The 15,529-nt window shown below is 40.3% G+C and overlaps 1 protein-coding gene across 1 annotated transcript in view; it reads right to left on the minus strand.

The window, feature by feature from the left end:
- Positions 1-14,886, minus strand: part of dok4 (docking protein 4) — an 85,351-nt gene extending 70,465 nt beyond the window's left edge. The window contains exon 1 of the mRNA XM_069662493.1: positions 14,572-14,886. The gene's annotated coding sequence lies outside the window, so the exon portion shown is untranslated. The remainder of the gene's footprint in view (positions 1-14,571) is intronic.
- Between the last annotated feature and the right edge of the window lie 643 nt (positions 14,887-15,529).

Below are 15,529 nucleotides of genomic sequence, written 5' to 3' on the forward strand. Positions count from 1 at the left end.
TTGGAGTTTTATTTGGAGTGCTGACACTGAAATCGACTGGAAGTGATGTCAGAAGACAAACAGCTCGCTCAGCCAATAGATGGCTTTATTGAAGTGTTTGTCCTAGAGGCTCACAGTGGATGTGTGATGCATTAAACAGAAAAAAAGCCTCAAAACACTGCAACTTTCTTAAAAAGCTGCCATGAAATCAGACATTTTTGGCAGCGGTTATAATGGTAGGAGGGGCAAAACATTGTTATGATAGAAAGTCTTGTATGATACTTTGGCTGGCAGTAAACAAAGTGAAATGTGTAAAGAGAAGGAACCAGTATTTTTTTTAAAAGATACAGCAATCACAAATAATATCACTGAAGGTGAGGCCTTTTCTTCTTTCTTCTAATATCTTCGCAATGAAAAGTTGTTATTCCTAAAAAAACATGGTTTTGATATCATGCCATTTAAATTTTGAAGTTACCTTAAATGCAATTTAAGAAATTGTAGCTTTTGTATTGCTACCCCAAGCTTCCATAAGTGGGCCAAAAATGTCCCGCATGTATTTCCTATGGATTCTAATGGGAACCTTTGATTCTTACAAACTGTGGCTGTCAGGAACATATTTACTGTGGACCACACAGATTATTACAAAAGTGTCAATTTTCCTGAAGATCATTTACACAGCAAGATCTGGTACATGCAAGTATTCTCTTCATTTTTTAACTAAATATTTGATGTCATCAAATTCATATATTTTAACATACTTGCACATTCATGTATGTGTGCAGGTCATTAATGACTATTGTGTGAAAGTGTATGTGTTATCATCATGTATCAACACATTAGCTTACTTTGTAATTAACTAAGTCTAACTAGCTAACTAATCTAGCTAGCCTTTACTTCCAAACATCTCCCTGCCTGCCTCCAAATAAAAATGTAAAATATGAGATTTATATTTAGAAGATTTCATTGACTAAACTGTCATTAGGATATAAAAAGAAATGTACTCATGAGGGCCTGCAATTGAAAACAGATCCCTTGACCCTTGACCCTCAGCCCTGCACTCCTTATGTGAACCATCTAGGACTGTCGCTATCGTTCTACTATTTTACAGGTGCCAATATTTCCTTGTAAAAGTGGAAATAAAGTAACATAACCTGACAACCTTTTCACCTTTTGATCTTTTTTTAACCACTGAAATACACAGTCCAAATTGCTTGTTTTAAAGGAAGGTAAACAGATTTTCAAATGTTGATTGACAACTTCAAATATTTAACTGCAAAACATAACTGATGCGATTAAATGTGACTATAAATCACAGAAAATAGAGGTTGTTTTTTGCAGATTGTTAAGTTCCACCATCTTACCTTTAAACTGTTATGTGTAACTGCACGTTTAATTCATGGTTGCATTTACATTTAATACAGTCTTTTAATTGCTGAAAATCAAAGTTGTATAAACTTTGATTTTCAAACACTGTTTGCACACCAAGTTACATGCCAAAGCAAATAAAAATAAGAGTGTCTTATCAGTGAAAAAATATAAAGTTCAACTTTCAGTGTGTTAAATTAGGAAGGCGCGAATATAAACTCTGATATCTCCTCTGTCCTAAGGAAGCAGCTGGACTGTTAAAATATAAATGCTGTCTGCTCTTTGACCACCACAGGGAGCAAAATGTGATGTGATCGCGAGACCTGCTGTTTGAGGCGAGATCCAACATGGTGACACCCTGTCACTAAAAACAAACTTCTGTAAGCTCGATTAAACCTTTTTTTCCTAAAGATCCACTACATAACATCAAACAGATACAACCCACACACCAACAAGCCATAAACGCGGATCAGCAAAGTGGAAGAAATAACCGATTTAGAGGATTTTATTGATCAATACTTCAACAGACAGATCAGTATGGTACCCAGCAGCACCAGCACCCCACAACGCAGTTCCAACAACCCAAACAAACGCAAGAAAAAGGACTCATCTACTGACATGGACGACTTGAAGACCACTGAAATTGAGGTTAGTGTACTTTCAAGCATAAACAAAAAACTGGACATTCTCATCCCACTACACGAAGAAATGAAAGATTTGCGCTCCAGTCTGGAATTAGCACACAACCACATCGCCTCACTACTCAAATCAAACCAAGAATTGCAGTCTTCGGTCAAATCATTCAAGGAACAAATGCTAACAATAACAAAAGAAAATAAACAGCTCAAAGAGGCTATTCTGGACATTCAAACCCGCAGCATGCGGGACAATCTTATCTTCTCAGGCATCCCCGAAACAACACCAGACAATCCAGAAACACTCATCAAAGACTTCATGAAAACTCACCTCAAAATACCACCTGACATTATCAAAAACATCACTTTTCATACAGTTCACCGTCTAGGTGCACCAAAACTGAAAGGAGCCCGTCCTATCATCGCTGAATTCGAACATTTTCAACAAAAAAGACTGATCCAAAGCAAAGGAAAGGAACTGAAAGGACTAAATGATCAGTTACCCCAAGAAATAAATGAGAGACGTAAAAAAAGTGTACCCCATACTCAAGGAAAACCCGGAAAAAGAACATACCTGCAGTCCTCATGGCTGACAAACTGTATATTGACGGACAACTTTTTCGCGACCCTAAAACCATGCCATGCCGTGCGTTTCTTTTTGTTTTGTTGTTTCTTTGTCATATTACCCCACGTCGGCCACCTATGGGATAGGCTATTTATGTCTGTCTGTGTTATTTCTTTGATAGATGTTTTGTTATACACACACACACACACACACACACACACACCATCTCTCTCCACCTTATACTCATAAGTGCTCAGACTCAGATCAAACATTGGCTTCTGCGTAGGCTAAACCAACACACACAAAACAATACAAACTCTAAACCTAGTAAGCTGGAATGTGCGAGGTATCAGAACTCAGACTAAGAGAATAAAAATTATAAATCATCTAACTAAATTGAAGGCCGATATTTGCTTCTTACAGGAAACACATCTCACAAACTCGGATTTCGATAACTTCAAACCCAAACAATTTAATCAAATATTTTCGTCAACATACAATACTAAACAGAGAGGTGTTTCAATCTTAATAAATAAAAACATACCCTTGATACATAACGCATCTATTATAGACCCAGAAGGTAGATTTATCATTATTAATGCTTCAATAAATAACACTAAATTCACATTAGCAAATATATATGGACCCAATAATGATGACCCATCCTTCTTCCACACTTTTTTCTCAAAACTAAATGAATCAACAAACATCATAATTGCCGGAGATTTTAATACTGTTTCAGACCCCACAAAAGACCGTAGAAACTGGCACTCTACTGAAACAATTAAACAATCACTTCATCAGTCCTCTTCCCGAATTGACCTTTTTCTTATTAGCAACTTACTAGCCCCAAACATCTGCCAGAGCACAATCAATCCAATAACCATAAGCGATCACGCTCACGTCTCTCTCACAATAAACATTCAAGCAGCTAATAGACCCTCTACAAGGTGGCGTTTCAACACATCACTACTTCAAGACCCTGATTTCAATAACTTCAAACAATTCAATAACAAATCTCCAGGAACATCTCCATTACTACTCCGGGAAACAGGCAAAATGGTAAAAATCATATCATACTCATATCTTACCAGAAAAAACAACAAAAACAGGAAAATGCTTTGGAAGAAAGTATAAATCAACTAATAACCCTTCAATCCCATAACCCCACTGAACAGACAAGAGAGGAACTTATAAATATTAAAGCACAACTGGAAAAAATTATACAAAGAAAAACACAGTTTCTAATTCAACAACTTAAATACGATAACTTTCAATGTAGCAACAAAGCAGGGAAATATCTGGCAAACCAACTACAACACAAAAAAGAAAAATTATAACTATAATAGATATAGAACTATAATTCCATCGATAGTTAACCCCAGAGGGGAAACTATCCAAGACCCACATGATATAAACAAAACTTTCCAATCTTTCTACAGCAGCTTATATTCCTCCAGTTCAGAACCCACTCCCACAGAAATAGCATCTTTTTTCAACAACATCGCCTTACTAACACTTTCAGAAGAACTTGCTGAAAGCTTAGACCGGCCAATCACCTCGGAAGAACTTTATGAAGCCTTGAATAAAATGCCAAACAATAAATCACCCGGACCAGATGGTTTCCCAGCTGAATTTTATAAACACTTTTCTACAGAGCAACCTTAGAAATAAAAACCACCTCCACAATCCCTACCTACATGAATACAGCCACTATGTCACTTATATTAAAACCTAATAAAGACCCAACCCACCCATCCAGTTACCGTCCAATCTCTCTGATTAATACAGATCTAAAATGATCACCAAAGCCCCAGCGACCAGAATTGAAACAGCTACCCCCACAGTAATCCACCCCGATCAAACAGGCTTCATCAAAAACAGACACGCTTCTGATAACACCCGCAGGCTCTTTAATCTCATCAATCTATCACAACAAACAAAAGAAAAAAACATAATCGTAAAATTAGCTGCTGAAAAAGCTTTTGACAAGGTTAGCTGGAAATTTCTTTTCAATGTACCTACCTACCTCTGCACTTTTTTATTTTTTTGCAGAGGGCCAGCACTGACCTCTGGGCCTGGGTGCGGCCCCATGTACAGGACGGCTCACAAAAAACCCCCCCCAAAAAACAAATAAATCAATAAATAAAGGGTGTTTGGGTATAGGGGGGGGCCCTCGCTGACCTGTCCTGCCTTTCTCCTGTCGGGGCTTCGGGTTGTGCCTCTAGGGGCCAGGGGTCTCCTGCTCTCCTCTCCGATGCCCCGGTCCGGCCTCACCCCTCATTGCTATATAACATTTGATGATTTATCATAATACTCATTATCACAATACACAATACTATATTGCACATTATATCACATTACATACATTAAATCATATTATATTATATCGTATTGTGGTAAGATATCATTATATTGTTATATTATTTGGTGGTTGCTAATGTTATAAGTGAAACTATGTCATTATACTATATATAACGTTTATGATAACTATTATACTACCCTATTACTAATACAATAACATCACACCTAGTTATTCATATCTGTATTTTATTCACTTATTTCTGTGCCACAACTGCCATACCCCCCACCTGTCCAGGTTGCTCAACACAAACTGAACCTCTCATACAAACATCCAGCCACACACACACACACACACACACACACACACACACACACACACACACACACACACACACACATTACCTGAGTCTAATTTATACTCCCAGACTGTAATGATATCAACACTTACACTGTCGTAACTTTTCTATAGTATTGGTTTATTTTATCTTATTTTATTTTATTTTATTGTTTGTTTGTTTGTTTGTTTGTTTGTTTGTTTGTTCTGTTTAATTGTTTGTTTATTTTTTCTGTTCAATGTCACTATCTTGTTTGTTATGTTAATCCACAAATAAAAATAAAGAAATGGGCAGAGAACGGCCTTATCTCTCAGCAGTGTCTACCAGCTTCACTGATGTTAAAAACATGGATGAAAACTTAGAACATATAGCTAGCAAATTGTGCTAAACTTAAGAAGCTAAGATCAATCAGCAGGACTATCTTAATTCATTTACATCTCTCCCTCACTCTCTGTCTTCCTCCGTCTCTGACCAGCTGATCATTTAGTTTAACCAACCACGTGTACCTTGATCTCAAACTTTGTTCTCTTGCCTCATACACCCCATTCACCTCCAGTTCATCACACCCAGAGTCTAGGCGGAGCTCCTCAGATGTCCAGCATCCTTAAATCACCACCCACACAAAGTGTCTAGACTCCATCTGGAACTTACTGAATGGTCACCTTCTGTATGTTAACAACACCTGTTCTGAAGTCTGAACTGACTGACTTAAGATGAAGTGATGGTGTCACAGAAGGAGGTTTAAAACCTATGATGTGGAAACAACTGGAGACTGTCTGGTAAAACTGGAGCAGTAGGGCGAGAGACACAGACAGAGAGACAGAGAGAGAGAGAGTCCACATTGCACTCTGTCATTTACAGATGCGGAATGTGGCAGTCGGTCGGCCGAGAGCACTAATTACAGACCATCTCTCTCGCTCTCTCTCTCTCTCTCTCTCTCTCAGGGCCAGTCAACCAGAACCAGACTGCACCCACAATCCTTTGCACCAAGCTCCAGTCTCCAGAGACAGAAAACAGGCATAACCAGGATTCTCTCTCTCTCTCTCTCTCTCTCCGTATATATATATATATATATATATATATATATATATGTATACATCTCACACACACACACACAACCAACCACACACACATACACACACACACACACACACACGCACACGCACACGCACACGCACACACCACACACACACACACACACACAGTGATGCTGGCACTCCCGCCGCTGCTCTTGAAGCTGCCTGCTCTGATTATGATCCATTCACACAAAACCACCAACTCATTCATTGAATTAAGTCGCAGAGTTGTTAACTTGATGAGGAAATAAAACAGAGTGGAAGAAAACTACATAGAACCGACTTCAAGTGAGAATAATCACTCTGTGGATGTTGATATACACAAACGTTTATCATGTGAGAGCGACACGACACCTAGCAGGTTCCACAAAGGAGCAGTGAGTTGACCTTTGGACATTATATTGTAAAACAAACTGAATGACAATGATTCCATCACATGCACAAGTCGTCACCAGGACCTGTTCAAATATCCAACAAAGTGATAGACAAGACGCATACAAGCTGTTAAGACAATAAGGTTTTTTCTCAATGCTCTCATTAAAGGATAATATTGGTTTAATACAACTTGGGTCTTGTGTTTGTCGTTTTAGCCATCATTCCTACCTGTTATAATAAAACTGCATAGCCAACGATGTGTGAATGTGATGACTGATTGACAGTTGGGCACTTTACATAGCAGCCTCTGCCATCAGTATATGAATGTAAATGCGAAAGGGGGAATGTGACATGTAGTGTAAAAGCAGCTTTGAGTGGTCGCAAGACTAGGAGAGTGAGCAGTCAGAACCAACAGTGAGGGCACTGTTAGTGATCTAACAGCAATCTCACACTGTTAGAGTGAGGTACAAAAACACACCTTTAGTTATCACTTATCACTATAGTTGCTGCTAAAGAGAAAGAAACTAGGAGCTTCAATATTGATACCTAAAGCCTTGGTTGATTTAAAGGTCCCATATTATGCAAAATTCACTTTGGAATGGTTTTCTAACAATAATATGCGCCCCCAGCCTGTCTACAAACCCCCCCGAAATGAGAAAAGTCTATCCTCTCCCTCTCTTGCTTGCTCCACTTTTCAGAAAATGTGTGCTGAAACAGCCCAGTTGCAGCTTTTCCCTACATGACATCATGAAGGGCAATAACACCTCCTCCGGGTTGGTGACCCCGCCCCAGATAAATGTTTGGTCTGCCGCCTGAAACTTCCTCGCTGGCGCTATTTTTTTCCTCTCGCAAACGCTGCTCCGGTAAAATAAACATGGCGGAGGTACGGGCAAAGCACGGCAGTTGCTCTGTTGTTGGCTGCACAAACGAGCACAGGAGTGTATTTTTACCTCCTTCGTCTCACGAGCGTGATATCCTGTTGAATGTGGTTTTAGCATAGCAGCTACCGTAAGTTACTGTTGGTAACATAGTTTCCTTATACTATGTTAAAACCTGTTACCACTCCACGGCCCGTGGAGTGGCAACATTTGCCCTGCAGCTACGATGATAACTTTATGTTGCCACTCATGTGTCACATCGTTGGAAAGCTACGATCAATCTAAAGATTTGATTGATCTTAACCATTAAAAGATCCAATCACCACAGCGGGTCCAATCAACGGCAACAGAACATAAACAAACATTTACAAAATTGACGTAACTCACCGATGAAGGCTCACTGTATTCCACTGATGCATATTATTTTCATAAATTCACTCCTGGTACATTGCTAAAGGTCCAGATGATATAATCCAGTAAAGTATTTAGTCCAAAAGCATTATTCCATCAATAAGTATCCACGGATCGCCGTTCGTCGTTACTAATCGGCAGTCAGAAATGCTGCATTTCCCCGTGTATTTACTATAATAACTTCATATTCCCTTTGAAGTGCCACTCCGTTCCACTATCAAAGTGGAGGTGAGCTTCCTAGCTTTCTATAGAGGTCTCATTTGAACCAATAGGAGCTTCCATTACTGATTCTCAGCCTACAATAGCCAACCAGAGTCAGTGTTGAAGGAAGGTGCCTGTCCCTCTTTGAGTGAAGAGCCGGCCAATAGCAACCGAATTAGCGCATGGTACCGGAGCGCAAGCTACAACCTCTTCCAGAGAGGGGCGTGAACGGGGCGTGGACAGGCACAACTCATTATCATTTAAAGCTACAGACACAGAAACAGCTTATTCTCAGTAGAGCTCAGTAGAGGGAGTTACAGGCTGGCTGAAGTCCAGGAACAAACTGGGTTTTTAGGCAACAGACTTCAAATTGACTGTTCTGGGACCTCTGAGACCTATGTGAACTTGCTGAAAAGGAGTATAATATGGGACCTTTAAGTCTTCCCTGTTGAAATAATGATAGTGATGTGGAACAGGGTTGGGCAGATGAACGATGCATCCTACATCCCCACATTCAACAACCACTCTTCCCTCAACCATAAAGAGTGATTTAAAAGCCCCCTGTCGACCTGACTATCGTTCCTTTTTTTTTCACCTCGTTGCCGCACTTAACTCCTATATCAGCTGACACAAGTCTCATGTTCTACCTTTACTTTTAGAACTTACTTTTTAATGCCTTTCTGAATCATCTGTGGCTTTAAGATATTCCACACAGTCCAAAATGGTAAAAGTGTGCGTCCTGCTCATACTCAGTTATAAAATCCTAATGTACCACCTCTCATGCTCTGACAGCGCTGTCAGGCGTAGAGTCAGCAGAAGAAGACGTAGTGACCACCGCCTGGTTCAGAAGTCGTTTAGCCCACTTCAGATAGCGTCAGAGCAGCAAACTGGAGTCACACCTCACGCTGCCCTCCACGTATATATCACACTTCTTTGCTTCCATCTTTGTTAGTTTTAAAGTTTGTGATGATTTTCACACTGAGTTTTAAAGCTTTCCATACGGTTGCTTCTGCACTGCTCTGTGTAAAATGACGCAACTAAAGACAGAAGTAGCAGACAGGGACACACGACCAGACGATCAACCAATCAATCAGCCCACAGTCCAGTCTATAAGTTCAGGTAACACAATGGTGATTGAGCCTATGGCCCACTGATGAAAGACTTTGCATTTGCAGTATTACAGACTGGGGGTCTGGTGCAACTTTTGCAGAAAAAAAAAACAAATAGCGCCCAGTTAGTGACGCGTTTTCCATCATGCAGCAGTGGTTGGTCTGCCAGAGAGGGTAGGCGGAGCTAAGCAGCTGCTTTTCCGGTCTCTGCAAGTGTTGCGAGTAAACAGTAATCTACTATGGCTGAACAAACAAAGAAAAGATCGATGACTACAGATACAACTTCAAAAATAAGTGAAACTCCAAAGAAACGTCACACATGCATCACATCATCTGGGAAGTGTGCTCCCACAGTTACCCTGTACCCTGTAAAACTGAGATCTTTGAGATTACCATTTTAAGCAGTTGTGCTGTAACAATCAAGAAAAAGCTGTCAAAAACAAGCCAGTATGAAAATAAATAAATATAGTCTTACATTTACACTGATCTTTATCAAACTAATTGTGACACAGACATCAGTATTATCATTTGACCATGTCATGGTTTTAGTTTGTTATCGTCTATATGCAGCAGCGTACAGGACTTTAAGTTGAGAATTTGGAGCTTCTTTCTAAAGCTAATGTGATGTGAAATGTTTAATTCCACCACACTGAGCACAATTTTCAGAATATGGCTCCATCTCCACGCGAAAACTGCCTCCATGTGCACAGAGGACTGCAGCAGGGAGCCTGGGAGGTGTACTTACTGCTGTGACGGCTGACATATGACGCCCAAGGGGTGCCCATGGGGTGACAACATAGTATCATCTGTCCCATAGCTATCTATCACAATATTCTGTCAGTCCCTCGTCCATTCCTCCTCATTGTTTATGTTTACTCATCCATCAGCTCTAGCTGTGTGTTGCTCCTCTGCTGCCTAAAACTGCACATGTGCAAATGTACATACAGTCAGAGCAGCTGAATACATGGAGAACACACAACCACATCATCACAAACACGCAGCTTCTGTTAGACGAAAGCTTACACTGAAAATGTGTGTGTAAAAAAGATGTGCACGAATGTGTGTGCGTGTTAACGCACATCTGACATCATAAAGCAGAGCTCTGTCTAAAGCCTAATTTTCACTTTGTCTGCATGTAAAAACCGGCTGTACATTGTAATAAGCTGAAATAATAGTGTGGAGAACAAGACTAACACACACACACACACACACACACACACACACACACACACACACACACACGTGTAACATATCATCACAGGCATGTGACTGAGCACACTTGTCACATTCTTTGAGTTTGAACACAGAGGTTGTGTTGGTGTCATTACTTGGTTAACAGATTACTTAAACCAGTCAAATTGTTCACAGCCTGTCAGTTTGAGGAGTTGATTTCCTCTGTTTATGCTTAAGGATGAGTCCGTTGTTGTCTGGTATTTTTCTTGTAAGCAAATCCCATGAAACTATTTCCTGTAGTCCTTCTCTAAATACTTTGTATCCTCCTTCCTGTGGCTCTCAGCCCCAAGCCAATTGGTTCCTACCAAAAATGTAGAGAAACTAGTTAAAATCACTTCCATTTCTGGAATTCTGAAACTTTAGCTAGCAAAGCTAAAAACTAAACTACAGAGAGACTGTGCTACCAAACACAAACTTCGCAAGCCTCACTACAATCTATTCAGAAGAACTAGCTTACTACAACTACTACTATCTTAAATGAAGAAACAGTCACTGTTAAAAGACAATTTATTTTTTTGGGTTGTCATTTTGTACAACTAAATAACTTGAAGTTGAAGACCATTCTTCACCTCTTGCAAGGCCTTTAGAGATCTAATCTTGAGTATTTCTGTTTTTATTTTTCTGAAATCCTGCTGACAAACTACAACACAAACATAACTTCCTGAAGGATATCTTGAATGAAATCAATGTAGCATTTGTTCACTGTGTGGCTCATAAGCACTTTTAATGCAGTGATCCTCGTTCCCTGTCTTTTCTAAACCATAATAAAGGTCCTTTAACTTTCCTGTAATATGGCTGCTGAATCTTCAATCACAGACATTACTGGTTGCTGTAGGAAGCTTCTTCATCTTTCCTGAGTTAGCCTTTGGGTCCCCCATTCACACACATTGACTTTGCTACATCTGCACCCAGCTTAAAGGCAGAACAACATCACCCCCATTCTGTCATTGCACCTGTTATAAATCAGGCAGTGTGAAGTGGCTACGGTTTAACACATTCATTAGCTTTAAGGAATAGCTCAACAGTTTGAGAACTACGGTTCTTTAATTTCTTCCTGGGAGTGAGATTAAAAGATTTTTATCAAACTCATGGCAGTGTATGGAGCTGAGGAGGACTGTAGCTTCCCTTAGCGAAAGAGCCTAAAAGTACACTTAGCAACACCTCTAAAGCTGATAGATTAACATGCTGTTATTTCACTTAAGTTGTTTGTTTGATCTTTAAACAAACAGATATTTGCAGGTGTGTGGTTTTAGGGGGAGCTACATGATGGAACTGTGACTCAGCTGGGTGCTGTGACTTCCTGCAGTCTTCTACAGGGTGTAGGCTGATAAGTTTGGTACTATTACAGAGATCTACAACAACATATTTGCTCTCCAACCATATCTCACACCCTGCAGGGGAAACACCATGCAGTTACAGGGCCGACGGTAAATAAAAGTGTTTTATGTTTTTCGTAAAGCATATAAAAGAGGTTGATGAGTTAGGAGATATTCTTATCAAAGTTTTATCGTCCTGCGTTTCAAAACATTTTGTGTGACATGGCAGTACAGTAAAAAAAGGTCCCCCTGTGACACAGCCTGCTTAGAAAGGAGAGAGAAATAACATTTTTACCATAAAAACTCTCATTTTTCCAAAATTATTATCCCTGAACATAATTTATCCTTTTGGTTTGTGTATGAGTTTAGTTTTTAATACAGGGCAGAAGAAATAAAGCACAATTAGCAAGCCTAGAGTCTATAACCATAGTCTGGAGTGGAACGAAAGAGCTGCACCAGTCTGACCATAGTTACTGTAGCATCTCCAATTAAGCCACGCTAGAGAGACAGTAGGAATACTTATTATCTCTTCCTCCTCTCCTTTGCAACGTAAAGGCTTCAGAGCCTGAGCCAACGGAGCAGCTGTCAGAGCAAATTAGAGCATAAAAAACACCGGAGAGAAGTCTCCTTCCTCCTCCTCTGTCCTCCTCCCATCCTCTTCTCCTTCTACCCTCAACCTCCTCTTTCTCCCCAAAGTATTCCCTCCCTCTTCATTCAACCAGAGAATCTGCCACACACACACACATATACACACCAGAATACAAATAATGTAAGAGCATGCATGTACAACATTAAAGATCAGCTGGTGAAGGCTCTGCGTGCAGCAAAGCTGTCGCACATACTAGACAGCTTCATCATCAGTGTGTTTGTGTCGGTGCACAATAGACACCATGGTATGCACACTCAAATAAATTTGTGTGTGTGTGTGTGTGTGTGTGTGTGTGTGTGTTGCGTGTGTCTGCATGTATCCCTACCTTTACAAGACAAAGCCAATGCAGGCAACTGAGGATACGGTTATAGTTCACTGAGGATAAAAGCAACCTTATCCTCTGCAGGATACGGACCTCACACACACACACGCACACGCACACGCACACACACACACACACACACACACACAGCTCTTAATGACAGGTTTTTATATTGCTAATAGCTTCACCACAGGCATACCAGGCAGCTCTGCAATGTCAGTATGTTCCTTTACTTAATATGTTCCAATGGCAAAAATGTGCAGGGCTCATCCCTCACCCTTGATACCCCGCCCCCCCTCTCCAAGCCCAGCATTATCACATTCACTTATTAGCAGGATTACTTTATGGCTGCTGAGATAACAGAGGCCCGGCAGTTCATTAACTGCACTAAAGCAGAGGCTCCATTATCAGCTAGCGAAAGGTCCCCTGAGAAAACATGATTCCATCCCTGGTACTGTTCAGGAGAAGAGAAAAAGTACTACAGGAGTTTAATGTAACAGAAAATATTCAATGAGCACCACAAGGATGCAAAACTCCCTATTCCTTTCAACAGATAAATCAAACCAACTTATCCTGACCCAGCCACTGGCAGGGGGTCGTTTCCCTCTCAGACATTAAAGTCGATGGGAGGCCACTTCCTGAACTTGACTCATAGTCATTCAGGATCAGTGAAACACAAGCAGGCACATTAATTACTTGAATAAAAATCCAAACAACTTTATACTAACTTTGGACTATGTGAACTTGATAGACAAAAAACTGCATCCCTTAAATGAGACTGCATCATGGCTGGATGTTCAGACAACAAGACTCACTGTTTTGTTTTACTTAGGGTTTGTAGGGTTTCAACTACAGGGACGCACAAAAAGGGGAAATAATCATTTTCTGATCAATTAGATAAATACATTTCAAATATTAAATAGCAATGTAACTCATAGTTAGTTGAAATGAGAATTTCTGCATCACAATTTTTATTTTCACAAACGTAAATTAAATAATGATGATGTGACATTGTTTTAGCTCCGTACCAAAGAGACGCGTCTTCTGGAGAACAAGATTAACAGGCCGGAGCATCCCTGCAGCTCAACAGTACATAATGATGCTTTACTCTCACACATTTTACACTCATCAAAAAGTGATGCTTCTGCTATTTGGACTTGGCTCTGTTGTGATTTGTTTTATTATATCAATTCATTGTGCAGCTCGAACTTTGATTATTTTTATAACTACATAATCTTCCAATTATGTTTCTCTAAATCTTTAAAACTATAATGAAATAAAATCAAATGCCCAACACAATTATCAGAACCCAAGTGGATATATTTAAGATGTATTTCAACCAACTAAGAATACAAAATATAGCCTACCAAAAGAAATATTTATGAAACCATTTGTAAAGGTTGAGAAGCTGGAGCCACTCAGTTATTGACTCTTTTTTTTTACTTTGAGAACTATTTAAACTAATTGATAATCATTTCTGAATAATTTTCTGTTAATGGACAGATTATTTACAATTTGGTGACTTATTATTCTTGTTTGTTTTGTCCTTAAATCTGGCTTCATTGTATCGAATACACTCTAACTAATACAATAGATAAGAAATAATAATAGTAACTCCAACAAAATACCGCTCTGACACGGTCCTTTAGTGACTATATGCCACCAAACTTTCATGAATATCCTAAACAATAGAAAGATGGAATAAAGTCGCACCTCTGTAGCATTGTAGGGGGGTTGCACGGGACATGACAGTGAAACAACCACAGGCTCGTCGGAAACTCTGTGCACAGGCATGCTTCAGTCCTACGCAGATGTTACCTGATGACAGCTGACCGTCGGTGAGCTCCAGCGCAGCGGGGGAGGCTGCTGTCAGGCAGGGTCCCGGTGCTCGGACGGGGTCGCACTGCCTCCCTACCTCCGCTGACTCGGTCCTCCGCTCCTAACCTTCCCGCTGCAGTGGTTCCACCAGCTGTGGTCTCCCCCCCTGCAGCTGCAAAGGACGCCTCAGTTAATCCAACCGGACCGGAGGAGAAACGCTGCCAGTTGTCTGTTGACCCATGGGAGGATGGTTTGTTTTGTGCGCAGCGGCAGCGCGGATGCAGCTCGCGTACGTATGTGTCTGTGACGCTGAGCCGAACCGTGCCGTGCCGGAGCAGCCAAGAGCCCGACAGGACAGCACATACACAAAGACAAAACACGCCCAGCCGGCCATCCACGCTCCAACAGGACCCGCCTCCTACCGTAATACTCCAAAGAGCCAGCTGGTCAGGGAGAGATCTAAAAAAAGGCCCTAATATTTTGTGACAACAGGATTTTAACCACTGTTGCCTTCAGACTACAGCAGAGTAAAAAAGACCTGCTATTCCACGTCTGTTACTCTCACGGCATCATTATTTTATTTAGGATGGAAGGAAAAATATTTTAATGAAAAATGAAACGTTTACTGTGTCATTTGTAGAATCTTAACGTAATTAAAACAAAGATGGCTGACAGAAAAGGTAATCAATTTCATATCTCTGGTAGAAACTGTGTGAGACAGAACAATATTCATTACATTTAGTTTAACATCGCTTGATTTGTAAGCTGCACATTGCAAAATTAGGACTCATCAATAAGAATCAACTCATTTTGATAGGACTGCTGTGTTGAGTTGATTTCTTTGAGGTTAATTCTGATGGGCAAATTACTGTTGACCAATAGCAACCTGAGGCAGCTGTGGCTAAGAGATAGAACGGGTTGTCCACTAATTAGAAGAAGTTCAATCCCCAGCTCCTGC

The sequence above is a fragment of the Semicossyphus pulcher genome, unplaced genomic scaffold (assembly GCF_022749685.1).
Source record: "Semicossyphus pulcher isolate SPU_LCO1_2020_fin unplaced genomic scaffold, fSemPul1.0.p SCAF_1, whole genome shotgun sequence".
In the NCBI taxonomy this organism is placed as follows: domain Eukaryota; kingdom Metazoa; phylum Chordata; class Actinopteri; order Labriformes; family Labridae; genus Semicossyphus; species Semicossyphus pulcher.